Here is a 14,822-nt window from a genome sequence, read left to right on the forward strand (position 1 = left end):
CCTATTTTGTTGCATTAAAACCTGTAATTTAAATGGATATTTATTTGGATTTCATGTTATGGACATACACAAAATAGTCCAAATTGGTGAAGTGAAATGAAAAAAAAACTTACTTAAAAATGTATTCAACCACTGCATATGTATTCACCCACTTTGCTATGAAGCCCCTAAATAAGATATGGTGCAATCAATTACCCTCAGAAGTCACATAATTAGTTAAATAAAGTTGACCTGTGTGCATTCTAAGTGTAACATGATCTGTCACATGATCTCAGTATATTTACACCTGTTCTGAAAGGCCCCAGAGTCTGCAACACCACTAAGAAGGGGTACCACCAAGCGAGCGGCACTATGAAGACAAAGGAGCTCTCCAAACAGGTCAGGGACAAAGTTGTGGAGAAGTACAGATCTGGGTTGGGTTCTAAAAAAATATCAGAAACTTTGAACATCTCATGGAGCACCATTAAATCCATTATTCAAAAAGAGGGCTGTTTTTCATCGGCAGAGACTGGGAAACTGGTCAGAATTTAAGGAATGATAGATGTCGTTAAATACAGGGACATTCTTGAGGGAAACTTGTTTCAGTCTTCCAGAGATTTGTGACTGGGACGGAGGTTCACCTTCCAGCAAGACAATGACCCTAAGCATCCTGCTTAAGAAACACTTCAGCAGTTTAAGGGGAAACATGTAAATGTCTTGGAATGGCCTAGTCAAAGCCCAGACCTGAATCCAATTGAGATTCTGTGGTATGACTTAAAGATTACTTTACACCAGCAAAATCCATCCAACTTGAAGGAGCTGGAGCAGTTTTGCCTTGAAGAGTGGGCAAAAATCCCAGTGGCTAGATGTGCCAAGCTCATAGAGACATACCCCAAGAGACTTGCAGCTGTAATTGCTGCAAAAGGTGGCTCTACAAAGTATTGACTTTGGGGAGGTGAATAGTTAGGTTTTGCCTTATTTCACATTAAAACATATTTTGCATCTTCAGACTGTGTGGTAGGCATGTTGTGTAAATCAAATGATACAAAACACCCCAAAATCTATTTTAATCCCAGGTTGTAAGGCAACAAAATAGGACAGGGGGATTGTGACACTTTTGGGTCCACTACTGAAAGATTAACAGGCAGCTAGGCTTCAGGGCAGTCTTTACAGAGGTGTGTTTATGTGCCTCTGTACATGGAGTTGCGCATGTGTATGTGTCTCTGTGTGAGTGCACATGGGTTAACCTGTGCATGTGTGTCTCTTTCTGTGTTTGTCAGTGCGTTTCTGTGTGTGTGTGGTGTTAAAAGTAGACAAAATGGTCTGGAGTTTGTTACATGCACACATTCATCATGTGCGCTCATTGGCTCCGATCAAACTTTATTAGTCACATACACACGTTTAGCTGATGTTATTGCGGGTGTAGCAAAATGCTTGTGTTCCTAGCTCTGACAGTGCAGTAGTATCTAACAATTCACAACAATACACTCATCTAAAAGTACAAGTTTGGAATTAAGAAATATTTAAATATTAGGATGAGTAATTTCGGAATAGCATTGACTAAAATACAGTAGAATGTCTATAGAATGTCCAAGTCTATGTACATAGAACAGCAGCCTCTAAGGTGCAGGGTTGAATAACCGGGTGGTAGCCAGCTAGTGATGGCTATTTAACAGTCTGATGGCCTTGAGATAGAAGCAGTCTCTTGGTCCCAGCTTTGATACTCGTGTACTGACCTCGCCTTTTGGATGATAGCGGGTGAACAGGCCATGGCTCGGGTGGTTGATGCCCTTGATGATCTTTTTTGCCTTCTTTTTTGTACTGTAGTTTGTGATGCGTTGGGCAGACCGCACCACTCTCTGCTGTGCCCAGTGATTGTGGGCGGTGCAGTTGCTGTACCAGGCAGTGATACAGCCTGACAGGATGCTTTCAATTGTGCATCTGCAAAGGTTGGTGTGATTCTTAGGGGCCAAGACTAATTTCTTCAGCCTCCTGAGGTGGACTGTGTTGGTGAACCATTTCAGATTGTCAGTGATGTGTACTGCAAGGAACTTGAAGCTTTTCACCTTCTCTACCGCCGTCTCGTCGATGTGGATGGGGGCGTGCTCCGGCTGCAGTCTCCTGAAGTCCATGATCAGCTCCATCATTTTGTTGACGTTGAGGGAGAGGTTATTTTCCTGGCACCTCTCCGGCAGGGCCCTCACCTCCTCCCTGTAGGCTGTTTCGTCATTGCTGGTAATCAGGCCTACTACTGATGTGTTGTCTGCAACCTTGATGATTGAGGTGTGAGAGTCCATGCGGTCATGGGAGTGCAGGAGGGGGCTGAGCACACACCCTTGAAGGGCCAATGTGTTGAGGATCAGCGTAGTGGATGTTTTGTTTTCTACCATCATCACCCTTGGAGTGTCCCGTCAGGAAATCCAGAACCCAGTTGCACAGGGCGGGGTTCAGACTCATGGCCCCAAGCTTTATGATGAGCTTGGAGGGAACTATGTCGCTGAAGGCTGAGCTATAGTCAATGAACAGCATTCGTACATAGGATTTCTGCTTGTACAGATGGGATAGGGCAGTGTACAGTGCGATGGCGATTACATAATCTGTGGATCTATTGGGGCGGTATGCAAATTGAAGTGGGTCTAGGGTGTCAGGTAAGGGGGAGGTAATATGATCCTTAACTAGTATCTCAAAACAATTCATGATGAGAGAAGTGACTGCTACATTTACATTTTACATTTAAGTCATTTAGCAGACGCTCTTATCCAGAGCGACTTACAAATTGGTGCTTTCACCTTATGACATCCAGTGGAACAGCCACTTTACAATAGTGCATCTAGGTCTTTTAAGGGGGAGGAGGGGGAGAAGGATTACTTTATCCTATCCTAGGTATTCCTTAAAGAGGTGGGGTTTCAGGTGTTTGGATGATAGCGGGTGAACAGGCCATGGCTCGGGTGGTTGATGCCCTTGATGATCTTTTTTGCCTTCTTTTTTGTACTGTAGTTTGTGATGCGTTGGGCAGACCGCACCACTCTCTGCTGTGCCCAGTGATTGTGGGCGGTGCAGTTGCTGTACCAGGCAGTGATACAGCTACACGGCCATAGTCATTTGCTTCAGTTACCGTTGCTTTCTTGGGTACAGGACCGATGGTGGACATCTTGAAGCAAGTGGGGACAGCAGACTGGGTAGGGAGAGATTGAATATGACTGTAAACACTCCAGCCAGCTGGTCTGCACATGCTCTGAGAACGCAGCTAGGGATGCTGTTTGGGCCGGCAGCCTTGCAAGGGTTAACACGTCCAAATGTTTTACTCAAAATTGGCAACGGAGAACGAGAGCCCACAATCCTTTGGAGCAAGCCGCGTCGGTGGCTCTGTGTTAGGAAATTTAGCTTGTCTGGGAACAAGACACCGGTGTCAGCAATGCGGCTGGTTTTCCCATTGTCTGTAAACCCTGCCACATTCGTCTCCTGTCTGAGCCGTTGAATTGTGACTTCACTTTGTCTATGTACTGACGTTTTGCCTGTTTGATTGCCTTACGGAAGGAATAACTACACTGTTTTTATTCGATCATATTCCCAGTCACCTTTCTGTGATTAAATGCATTTTCACTTTTGAGCAAATGCTGTAATCTATACACGGTTTTTGTTTTGGGTAGGTTTTAATAGTCACCGTGGGAACAACATTGCCTATACAGTTCCTGATGAACTCAGTCACCGTGTCCGTGTATACATCAATGTTATTCTCAGAGGCAACCCGGAACATATCCCAGTCCGCGTGATCAAAACAATCTTGAAGCATCGATTCCAATTGGGCAGACCAGTGTTGAATAGACCTTAGCACGCGTACTTCCTGTTTGAGTTTCTGCCTATAGGAACGGAGGAGCAAGATGGAGTCACAATCTGAGAGTAACAATGGTCGAGAGTATTTTATACGCGAGAACTACATGCAATGTCTTCCTAGAACTTTTTCCTCAAATTTGCATTGTTAACTTATTGGTGACAGAGGGCAGTATTTTCACGTCTGGATGAAATGCATGCCCAAATTCAACTGCCTCCTCAGAAGATAAGATGTGCATATTATTAGTCGACATGGATAGAAAACACTCTGAAGTTTCTAAAACTGTTTGAATCATGTCTGTGAGTATAACAGAACTTATTTAGCAGGTGAAACCCCGAGGACAAACCATTCAGATTTGTTTTGTTTTTGAGGTCACTCTCTTTTCAATGGGATTTCATTGGGAATCCAGATTTCTAAGGGACCTTCTTGCAGTTCCTACCGCTTCCACTGGATGTCACCAGTCTTTAGAAATTGGTTTTGGTTTTTCCTTTGTGTAATGAAGAAGTACGGTGATCTTGAACGAGGGTAACTTGAAGTGTACTGTTAGATAGAGGCGCATGACCAGAAAGCATGCTACAGTTTGTTTTCCTCCTGTATTGAACACAGATCATCCAGTCTTCAATTGTATCAATTATTTACGTTAAAAAATACCTAAAGTTGCATTACAAACGTACTTTGAAATGTTTTGGCAAAGTTTACAGGTAAACTTTGAGATATTTTGTAGCCACGTTGCACAAGTTGGAACGGGTGTTTTTCTGGATCAAATGAGCAAAATAAATTGACATTTTGGATATATATCGACCGAATTAATCGAACAAAGGACCATTTATGATGTTTATGGGACATATTGGAGTGCCAACAAAAGAAGCTAAGGCATGAATTATTTTTTTATTTCTGCATTTTGTGTCGTGCCTGCAGGGTTGAAATATGCTTTCTCTCTTTGTTCACGGAGGTGCTACCCTCAGATAATAGCACCATTTGCTTTCGCCGAAAGCCTTTTTGAAATCTGACATGTTGGCTGGATTCACAACAAGTGTAGCTTTAATTTGCTATCTTGCATGTGTGATTTAATGAAAGTTTTATTTTTATAGTAATTTATTTGAATTTGGCGCTCTGCATTTTCCCTGGCTTTTGGCCAGGTGGGACACTAGCGTCCCACATATCCCAGAGAGGTTAAAATCACAGCTTCAATAAATGTGGCCTCAGGATATGTGGTTTCCAGTTTGCACAAAGTCTAGTGTTGCTCTTTGAGGGCCGTCTTGGTATCATCTTAAGGGGGAATAAACACGGCTGTGACTATAACCGAAGAGAATTCTCTTGGGAGGTAACACGGTCGGCATTTGATTGTGAGGTATTCTAGGTCGGGTGAACAAAAGGATTTGAGTTCCTGTACGTTATCACAATCACACCATGAGTAATTCATCATGAAACACACACCACCGCTTTTCTTCTTCCCGGAGAGTTCTTTATCTCTGTCTATGTGGTGTACTGAGAACCCAGCTGGCTGTATGGACGGGGACATTATATCCGGAATTACCCATGATTCTGGGATACAGAGTATGTTAGTCCCTGAAGTATCTCTGGAAGGAGATCCTCACCCTGAGCTCGTCTACTTTATTGTCCAGTGACTGAACATTAGCAAGTAATATACTCAGCAGTGGTGGATGGTGTGCACGCCTCCTGAGTCGGACTAGAAATCCACTCAGAATACCTCTTCTCTGCCCGGCGGGGGCATCTTGGAGCAGCCTCTGCGATAAGTTAAATTACCCTGGGGGTTTGGAACAAAGGATCCAATTTGGGAAACTCATATTTCTGGTCGTAATAATGATGAGTGACCGCCTTTCTGACATCCAAAAGTTATTTCCGGCTGTATGTAATAACACAAAACATTTTCTGGGCTAATAATGTAAGAAATAACACACAAAAAACTAAACACTGCAAAGTTGCTTAGGAGCTAGAAGCAGAGATGCCATGTCTGTCAGGCGCAATCAGCTGTGGTCAGAGTGTTGATTTTTCTGTGTGTTCGTACGTGTCTTGTAAATAATATTTGATTAAATATTGAATTTGGCCTACTACTATAGCACATGTAAACGCATTGAATAACACATTCATAAATGGCAAATAAATCATAAGGAATAAGGTTTTGAAGTTTCTATATCTATGAGAAATAACAAAGCTCAGGAAATAGACACTACCGTTCAAACGTTTGGGGTCACTTAGAAATGTCCTTGTTTTTGAAAGAAAAGCACATTATTTGTCCATTAAAAGGTGTAGACATTGTTAATGTTGTAAATTATTATTTTAGCTGGAAACTGCAGATTCTTTATGGAATATCTACATTTCTAAGTGATCCCCAACTTTTGAACGGTAGTGTATATATGTGATCCAATTCAGGAAACTAGGCGTAGGTGTCAAGCCCTGACATCAGATATCTGTTTTTCTATATATTTTGGTTAGGTCGGGGTGTGACTAGGGTGGGTACTCTATTTTTTGTATGTCTAGGGTTTATTGTATGTCTATGTTGGCCTGATATGGTTCCCAATCAGAGACAGCTGTTTATCATTGTCTCTGATTGGGGATCATATTTAGGTAGCCATTTTCCTCATTTGTGTTGTGGGATCTTGTCTATGCATAGTTGCCTTCGTGCACATCAGTAGCGTCACGTTTCGTTTGGATGTTTGTTGTTTTGTTCAGTGAATTTCGATTTATTGAAATTATGTGGAACTCTACTCATGCCGCGCCTTGGTCTCATCATTATGACGAACGTGACAGTAGGTCGCAAGTCACGACTTCACATGAGAGCCGTTTGAACGTAAAAAAATGTTTTTTTATCAAAACGCATTTTTTGGCAGAAATGCCTTCGAACATGTGAACTTTCTTGATCCTTAAATAACAAACTTGTATGCAATCTGTAAACAGGAATAACATTGTTAAATTACGAGCCTTGTTGGTTTTAAGGCACAGAACAAGTGGGCAACCTTCCCACTAGCCATGATTGGCTGAGATAATAGTGGGCTTGACTTCCCGAGAGAGGAGTTTGGATTGGTCTGCCATATAGACGGCTTCTGTCTATTTGAGCTCGTCAGTCTGTGTTGGTAATCCTGTCGAACGCAGCTTATTCTTTTTATGTATTGTGTAGTGGAGCTTCATTAGTGTTGCTCTCCACTTTCTGGAGGATCAAGTTTTGAAATCAGTGGAATTAGAGTATGATAGCTAAAGAGATGGAGAAAACACGTGTCTCGATTACATCTTAAAACTAAGGGCAACCGTGGTATGGCATTCCTGACATGCATGATGATGTATACAGGTAAGATAGTCCAGCGTTAGCTAGCTACATTTTCAGATATTACACGTTTCTAATTTTGACAGAAAGTGGTTTCATTCCAAGCTAAAGTGTACTGTTAGCTAGCTAAATAACATTAGCTGACTGGTTCCATAGCTGACGTTATTATTTGTTTCCCAGAGCTGTTTGCTTTTCTAGTTAGAGCCTAATGTTAGCTAGTTATTAGTATTGGACCTGGTTGGTTAGCGCCCAGCACTGTGGCATTGTTGGCACATTGCTCATTGTTTAACTAACTAACATTAGCTGGCTGGCTCGTTATGTGACGTGTGTGATCTTAAACATTGGTTACATAGGTAGGTTCATTGTTCAGCTAGCTAGCTAGATATGTCTTAAATCTAAAGAGTATTGTTAGCTAGCTAGCTAACATTAGCTAGTTGGCTCCTTAGCGGATGTTATTATTTGTTTCCCAGAGCTTTTTGCTTTTCTAATTAGAGCCTAATGTTAGGCATTGTTGGCACTTTGTTCATTGTTGTTAAACTAGCTAACGTTAGCTGGCTGGCTCGTTAGCTAAAGTTGCGTGACATGTGTGATCTTAAACATTGCTTACCTAGATAGTTTCATTGTTTACCGAACTAGCCAAATGTCTTAAGCTAAAGTGTATTGTTAGCTAGCTTGCTAATATTAGCTCTCTAGCGGAGGTTATTATTTGTTTCCCAGAGCTGTTTGCTTTTCTAGTTAGAGCCTAATGTTAGGCATTGTTGGCACTTTGTTCATTGGTGTTTAACTAGCTAACATTGGCTGGCTGGCTCATTAGCTAACGTTACGTGACTTGTGTACAACACCCGTTGAATATGGCCGGTGTCAGTAAACGTCTGCAAAAAAGCTTAATGAAATTGTTGCCAGCAGAGCTGGTTAATGTTATCCAGAGGTAAACAAATCATCGGCCAGAGCGTCAAGTGTGCGCTCAGAGAGCGAAACGAGATGGATGGGGCTAAAGCTTAAGATGGTGTGAACGATGCTGAATGGATGTAGATGAAGAAGAGCTCTTCACTAGATACCAAGACATTCAAAAGGTGATTTTCTCAAAAGTCAGCTTACAAGCTGATCTACTTTCCAAGCAGAATTTCTTTCCCATTGTTCCTCAAATGCAGTGTATGATATACCATTATGTAGCTCTGAGTCTCTAATTTTATCCAATGTAAAAAACACAATTTCACATTTTGCTACATAAGACCGAATCCAGGTGGTGAGTCACATTTAGCCCATCTGGTAGGCTTGTGGTACTGGGCAGATCGTGGCTGTCCTTCCCTTTATAGTCTGTAATAGTTTGCAAGCCCTGCCACACTCCTCAATGCCATTGTAAGAATCCCGGAACATATTCCAGTCTGTTCTAACAAAACAGTCCTGTAGCTTAGCATGTGCGTCATCTGACCACTTCTGTATTGAGCGAGTCACTAGTACGTCCTGCTTTAGATTGACCTTGTAAGCAGGAATCAGGAGGATAGAGATATGGTCGGTTGGAGGGCGAGGGAGAGCTTTGTATGCGTCTCTGTGTTAGAGTAAAGGCGGTCTATAGTTTTATTTCCCTCTTGTTGCACATGTAACATACTGGTATAAATTAGGTAAAACGGATTTAAGTTGGCATGCATTAAAGTCCCCGCATCTCGGAGCGCTGCCTCTGGATGAGCATTTTCTTGTTTGCTTATATGGCTTTATACAGTTCGTTGAGTGCGGTCTTAGTGCCAGCAGTTGTTTGTGGTGGTAAATAGACAGCTATGAAAAATATAGATGAAAACTATATGGTGTACAGCTTATCATTAGATACTCTACCTTAGGTCAGCAAAACCTTAATTCTTCCTTAACATTACATTTTGTGCACCACCTGTTATTTAAACATAGACACAGACTTCCTCCCCTTGTCTTACCGGAGAAAGATGTTCTATCTTTGCAGATGCACAGAAGACCCAGCCAACTATATATTATCCATGTCGTTGTTCAGCCACAACTCAGTGAAACATACGTAAGATGTTGCAGTTTTTATTAACTTCAGGGGTACATTCCTCTGAAAAGGCAGCGCGCAAAATTGAAAAATATTTTTTTGAAATATGTAACTTTCATACATTAACAAGTGCAATACACCAAAAGAAAATAATTTTCTTCCAGTATTCTAGTTAAGCTAATAAGCATGCACCCATTAAGACGTTGACTGTAAAAAGTATTTAAATAATTATTCCTGTGCTCCAGTTACTAACAGCATGCACCCATCAATAAATTGACGGTAAAGCTGTTAAATCCCCTTGGATAGTTGAGGAATAACAAAAATGCAATGGTTGAGATGCGTGAGGCAAAAGGTATGGCAAATAATTGACTGCAAATTGAGAAATCGAGTTACTAAACTAAAAAAAAAGAATGAACTGTATTATAAAACAAAACTAAATGATATGTAGAATGATAGTAAAAAGCTTTGGAGCCCCTTAAATGAAAATTTGGGCAAAAGTCAAACTTAGCTCCATCATTCATTGAATCAGATGGCTCATTCTTCACAAAACCCACTAATATTGTCAACAACTTTAACGATTTTTCCATTGGCAAGATTAAAACCTGTTATGGCTAGCATTCCCCGATGGGGAACACCCTAGGACAATCACTAAACTTTGATTATCTCCATCGGATGACACTCATAGGACATCATGTTATACATGTATTGTGTGTTTTGTTCGATAATGTGCATATATACTGTATATATAAAAAAAATCTGTTTACATTTGCGCGTTATGTGCCGTAATGTTTTGATTCCAAAACATCCGGTGATTTTGCAGAAATACTCACAATAAACATTGATAAAAGAAGCGAGGCTCTTCTTATTATTGGTGTCCTTTAGTAGTGGTTTCTTTGCAGCAGTTGTGTTATTCACAGAATTAAAGATAAACGTATCCTCTATGCAACCGCTGTGTCAGATTTCAAAAAAACTTTACGGAAAAATAATAATCTGAGAACGGTGCTCAGAAACCAAATTAGCCAAAGAAATAGCAGCCATTTTGGCGTCAACAGAAGCAACAATAAATACTAATACTTGTAAGCAACTATAAATATTCACTTACCTTTGAATATCTTCATCAGAAGGCAGTTCCAGGAATCCCAGTTCGACAATAAATGACTGATTTGTTCCATAAAGTTCCATAAAGCCCATCATTTAGCCACTTGTTGTTAGCTTGTTCAGCCCAGCATTCAATCCTCAAAAAGCACGAGCAATTCCTCCAGACAAAAAAAAAAGTTCCGTTACAGATCGTAGAAACAAGTCAAATGATGTATGCAATCCATATTTAGGATGTTTTAAACATTAATCAGCAATAAGGTTCCAACCTGAGAATTTAATTGTCTGAAGAAACGCATCGGAACAGAAGAACACTCACTCATGACCACGCGCAATGAGACCGAGGCTTTCTGCCAGACCACCCACTCAAAGAGCTATTAGAAGCTATTATGAGCCCCTCCCTTATAGTAGAATCATACATCCAGAATCTAAAGATGGTGACATCTTGTGGAAGCCCTAGGAAGTGCATGCTCATCCATATCTAAGATGGACGTCAAATGGCACTGTTTTCAAAATTGAGTTCTCACTTCGTGTTTGGATTTCTTCTCAGGTTTTTGTCTGCCATATGAGTTCTGTTATCATTACAGACATAATTCAAACAGTTTTAGAAACTTCAAAGTGTTTTCTATCCACCAGTAATAATAATACGGATACATTCCCATCTGGGAAAGAGTAGGAGGCAGTTTATTCTGGGCACGCCTTTCATTCAAAAGTGAAAATGCTGCCCCCTAGCCCCAACAGGTTTTAAGAAACTTAGGCATTAAATGCCAACAACAAATGTTGACACCACACATAATGACACAGAAAAAAAACTGTTTTTATAAAACTGTGCACCACAAAAAAAATGTAATGCCTTATTTACATAAGTTTTCAGACCCTTTGCTAATAGTCTCAAAATTGAGCAAAGATGCATCCCTGTTACCATTGATCTTCCTTGAGATGTTTCTGCAACTTGATTGGAGTACACCTGTGGTAAATTCAAAATGATTTGGAAAGGCACACCCCTGTCTATATAAGGTCCCACAGTTGAGAGTGCATGTCAGAGAAAAAAACAAACAATGAGGTTGAAGGAATTGTCCGTAGAGCTCCGAGACAGGATTGTGTCGAGGCACAGATCTGGGGAAGGGTACCAAAAAATGCCTGCAACATCAAAGGTCCCCAAGAACACAGTGGCCTCCATCATTCTTAAATGGAAGAAGTTTGGAACTACCAAAACTCTTCCTAGAGGTGACCAAGAACCCGATGATCATTCTGACAGAGCTCCAGAGTTCCTCTGTGGAACTGGGAGAACCTTCCAGAAGGACAACCATCTCTGCAACACTCCACCAATCAGCCCTTTATGCTAGAGTGGCCAGATGAAAGCCACTCCTCAGTAAAAGGCAGGTGACAGCCCGCTTGGAGTTTGCCAATAGGCACAAAAGGACACTCAGATCATGAGAGAGAACAAGATTCTCTGGTCTGATGAAACCAAGATTGACCTCTTTGGCCTGAGTGCCAAGCGTCATGTCTGGAGGAATCCTGGAAACATGGTGAAGCATGTTGGTGGCAGCATGATCCTGTGGGTATGTTTTTCAGCAGCAGGGACAGAGACTAATCAGGATCGAGGGAAAGATGAACCAAGTACAGAGAAATCCTTGATGAAAACCTGCTCCAGAGCGCTCAGGACCTCAGACTGGGGCAAAGGATCACCTTCCAACAGGACCACGACCCTAAGCACACAGCCAAGACAACACAGCAGTGTCTTCGGGACAAGTCTCTGAATGTCCTTGAGTTGCCAAGCTAGAGCCCAGACTTGAACGTGATCGAACATCACTTGAGAGACCTGAAAATAGCTTTGTAGCGTCATATCAAGCTTACAAAGTTTGTCCAAGATTAGATTTACAATGGATCCCTCTTCGTCTGGAGAAATAAATGTACGGTTCCAGCGCTGTAGGAGCTGTATCTACTACGCTTTGTTTCTGGAAAAACTAGGCTTGAGGTGGGTTTCCTGATCAGGCAGGTTGCCAGATTGCATAAGAAACTGTAGTAAAAACGCAGAGTGGAATGTTTACCTTTTCTACACCGGTGGCTGGATGGTGTTCGCGATTGCTGGATGCCTATCCCAAAGACAATGTCCTATCCCGGAGCTCAAGTAAAAGACATTACTAAGCTGCCCCCAAATGTACTACGGCAGGACATGGACATCTATTCTATCGTAGTCTATGTGGGTTTTAATTACATTATGAAGGGCAGCTCCGAACAGTTGAAACTGAATTTTAAAGAGCTGATTGACTCTCTGCTAGACACTAATATCTGGCCCTGTGCCCTCTCTGAATCATGGCATTGAACGCTTTAGTAGGATTCTCTCTCTTCAGAACTGACTACGTGGTTACTGCAGCTCTGTGGGTGTAACTTTTGTTGACAATTTCCATACCATTTGGAAACAAAACATTTTATAAGGAGGATGGGATCCACACAAATAATTTGGGTTCCTGGATCCTTTCCCAGCATAAGGCTGTATTGAGACAATGACTTATCAATGACCCAAGCCCAGCTCAGTTAATCCCTACCATTGTGTCACTGAGTCTTCATAATGCTTTAGCAAATGTACATTAAACTGGAGGCATTGGTAGACACAATGTAAGTAACCTAAATGATGTCCCTTTAACTGCCCTGAATGCCTCTGCTGATCCTACAGTTATTGTATGCTGAAATCATGTGCCTATGAACCAGAGTTATACTGTTAGCGCTGAGGCGTTGTGCCCTAGTAGGAAGTCCACTGTGTGCAGCTCACCTTGCACTAACATAAATAACATGAGAATATCTACTTCTGCTAAGCTTCCCAGTAAAGCAATGAAAACATGCAAGTATCCCAGAAAAGTGTTAATAGCTTACTTGAACATACAGTGGGGACAACAAGTATTTGATACACTGCCAATTTTGCAGGTGTTCCTACTTACAAAGCCTGTAGAGGTCTGTCATTTTTATCATAGGTACACTTCAACTGTGAGAGACGGAATCTAAAACAAAAATCACTTTATGATTTTTAAGTAATTAATCTACATTTTATTGCATGACATAAGTAAGATCACCTACCAACCAGTAAGAATTCCGGCTCTCACAGACCTGTTAGTTTTTCTTTAAGAATCCCTCCTGTTCTCCACTCATTACAGGTATTAACTGCACCTGTTTGAACTCGTTACCTGTATAAAAGACACCTGTCCACACACTCAATCAACAGACTCCAACCTCTCCACAATGGCCAAGACCAGAGAGCTGTGTAAGGACATCAGGGATAAAATTGTAGACCTGCACAAAGCTGGGCTACAGGACAACAGGCAAGCAGCTTGGTGAGAAGGCAACAACTGTTGGTGCAATTATTAGAAAATGGAAGAAGTTCAAGATGACGGTCAATCACCCTCGGTCTGGGGCTCCATGCAAGATCTCTCCTCGTGGGGCATCAATGATCATCAGGAAGGTGAGGGATCAGCCCAGAACTACATGGCAGGCCCTGGTCAATGACCAGACACATGCATACACATACACAATACCATATACACTATACACACGTACGCATGGTGTTTTTGCTGTAGATATGTCTTCGTAGAGTAGGCGCCTGAGGGCACAGACTTAATGTGTTGTGAAATCTGTTGTGAATGTAATGTTTTTGAAATTGTATAACGGTCTTACTTTTGCTGGACCCCAGGAAGAGTAGCTGCTGCCTTGCCTGTAGCTAATTGGGATCCATAATAAATACAAATCTGTAGATGTTAAATACAAATAACTCTTATAGGGTAACATAGTGTCTAATGCTAAATTGTCATACATTCTTCTCTACCATAGATTTCCCCAAGATCTCAGACTCCGGAATGGGAAAATGCTTACAAGAAAGAAACATATGAAGACAGTTGTTGTTACTTGCAAAGTTAAAAAGGGGAGAAAAAGACAATCCTTTTGTCACACCCTGATCTGTTTCACCTGTCTTTGTGCTTGTCTCCACCCCCCTCCAGGTGTCAGCCATCTTCCCCATTATCCCTAGTGTATTTATACCGATGTTCTCCGTCTGTCTGTTACCAGTTCATTTTCTTTGTCAAGCCTACCAGCGGTTTTTCCCTTGCTCCTGTCTTTTTTTACTTCCTGTTTTCCTGTTGACCATTTCTGCCTGCCCTGAACTTGAGCCTGTCGTTTTGTACCTTGTCACACCACCCTGGATTATTGACTTCCGCCTGTCCTGACCGCGAGATTGCCTGCCTTCTATACCCTATGGACTCTGATCTGGATAACTGACCTCTGCCTGTCCTTGACCTATCGTTTCGCCTGCCCCCTGTTCTAGTAATAAACTTGTATTACTTCGACACTGTCTGCATCTGAGTCTTCTCCTGAAACGTGATAGTATGAACTGGCCATGACTGACCCAGCAGACTCCGACCAACTCTACAATGCTGTCTCCCTGCAAGGAGCCACCATTGGAAGACACAAGGAGTTGCTTCAATGTCTTATGGAGGGACTCCATACCCTGGCAGAACACCATGACCAGGCATTACATTGCTGTAGCAATTCCGCGGATTCCCCACAGGGCAGCGGGTCATACCTGTAATCTCAAAGCCTACCCCAGTTTCCTGAGAACCCCGCTTACCACCTCCGGCGTTGGCGAT

At 41.9% G+C, this 14,822-nt stretch overlaps 1 long non-coding RNA gene across 1 annotated transcript; it reads left to right on the forward strand.

Annotated features, from left to right (window-relative positions):
* The first annotated feature begins 13,326 nt into the window (after window positions 1-13,326).
* Window positions 13,327-14,522, forward strand: LOC135563313 (uncharacterized). Its single transcript, XR_010460313.1, has 2 exons — window positions 13,327-13,645; window positions 14,011-14,522. It is a non-coding gene; the product is annotated as an uncharacterized LOC135563313 (long non-coding RNA).
* The last annotated feature ends 300 nt before the right edge of the window (window positions 14,523-14,822 follow it).

Source organism: Oncorhynchus nerka, linkage group LG3 (assembly GCF_034236695.1).
Source record: "Oncorhynchus nerka isolate Pitt River linkage group LG3, Oner_Uvic_2.0, whole genome shotgun sequence".
NCBI lineage: Eukaryota > Metazoa > Chordata > Actinopteri > Salmoniformes > Salmonidae > Oncorhynchus > Oncorhynchus nerka.